Source organism: Tripterygium wilfordii, chromosome 20 (assembly GCF_013401445.1).
Source record: "Tripterygium wilfordii isolate XIE 37 chromosome 20, ASM1340144v1, whole genome shotgun sequence".
Classification (NCBI taxonomy): Eukaryota; Viridiplantae; Streptophyta; class Magnoliopsida; order Celastrales; family Celastraceae; genus Tripterygium; species Tripterygium wilfordii.
The window spans coordinates 5,690,428-5,692,318 of record NC_052251.1 but is presented as its reverse complement, the minus strand read 5'-3'; positions in this window follow the sequence as shown (position 1 = coordinate 5,692,318).

Sequence of the window (1,891 nt, the reverse complement as noted above, 5' to 3'; positions counted from 1 at the left end):
CGATGAGCTTTTCATGTTTTTATGCAATTTCAAACATAACTTGGCCTATTGGCCTCTATTCCTAACGAAACGTTGTCGAAAGCTAAACTCGCAAGTTTCACTTCTAAGAACACTAAATGGAGCATAACGGTTCACCTTGATGCTTTGGAATTGCTCAACTCTCACCATAGATGAGCTTTTCACGTTTTTGTGTATTTTGGAACATAACTTCGTCTATTAGCCTCTTTACCTAACGAAACGTTGTACGAAAGCTAAACTCTCCGGTTTCACTTCTAAGAACACTAAGTGGAGCATAACGGTCCGCTCTCATGCTTTGGAATTGCTCAACTCTCACTACAGATGAGCTTTTCACGTTTTTATGCAATTTGGAACATAACTTGGTCCATTAGCCCCTTTTCCTAACGAAACGTTGTACGAAAGCTAAGCTCTCAAGTTTCACTTCTAAGAACACTAAATGGAGCATAATGGTCCACTTTTGTGGTTTGGAATTGCTCAACTCTCACCATAGACGAGCTTTTCACGATTCTGTGCAATTTAGAACATAACTTGGTCTATTGGCCTCTATTCCTAACAAAACGTTGTCGAAAGCTAAACTCGCAAGTTTTCACATCTAAGAACACTAAATGGAGTATAACTGTCCCCTTTTGTGCCTTGGAATTGCTCAACTCTCACCATAGACGAGCTTTTCACGTTTTTATGCAATTTTGAATATAACTTGGCCTATTGGCCTCTATTCCTAACGAAACGTTGTCGAAAGCTAAACTCACAAGTTTCACTTCTAAGAACACTAAATGGAGCGTAACAGTCCCCTTTTGTGCTTTCGAATTGCTCAACTCTCACCATAGACGAGCTGTTCACGTATTTTTGCAATTTAGAACATAGCTTGCTCTATTGGCCTCCATTCCAAACGAAACGTTGTACGAAAGCTAAAATCACAAGTTTCACTTCTAAGAACACTAAATGGAGAATAACGGTCCCCTTTTGTGCTTTGGAATTTCTAAACTCTCACCATAGACGTGCTTTTCACGATTTTGTGCAATTTGGAACATAACTTTGTCTATTGGCCTCTATTGCTAACGAAATGTTGTAGGAAAGCTAAACCAGTATGTTAGACTTCTAAGAACACTAAATGGAGCATAGCGGTTCACCTTTATGCTTTGGATTTGCTCAACTCTCACCATAGATGAGCTTTTCACGTTTTTGTGTAATTCGGAACATAACTTCGTCTATTAGCCACTTTACCTAACGAAATATTGTTCGAAAGCTAAACTCTCAAGTTTCACTTCTAAGAACACCAGGTGGAGCATAACGGTCCGCTTTTATGCTTTGGAACTGCTCAACTCTCACCATCGATGAGCTTTTCACGTTTTTGTGCAATTTGGAACATAACTTGGTCCATTAGCCACTTTTCCTAACGAAACGTTGTACGAAAGCTAAACTCTCTAGTTTCACTTCTAAGAACACTAAATGGAGCAAAATGGTCCCCTTTAGTGCTTTGGAATTGCTCAACTCTCACCGTAGATGAGCTTTTCACGTTTTTGTGCAATTTAGAACATTACTTGGCCTATTGGTCTCTATTCCTAACAAAATGTTGTGCGAAAGCTAAACTTGCAAGTTTCACTTCTAAGAACACTAAGTGGAGCATAACGGTCCCCTTTTGTGCTTTGGAATTGCTCAACTCTCACCATAGACGAGCTTTTAACTTTTTGTGTAATTTAGAACATTACTTGATCTAGTGGCCTATATTCCAAACAAAACATTGCACGAAAGCTAAACTCGCAAGTTTCACTTCTAAGAACAATAGAGGAGCATAACGGTCCTCTTTTTTGCTTTGGAATTGCTCAACTCTCACCATAGACGGGCTTTTTACGTTTTTATGCAATTTTGAACA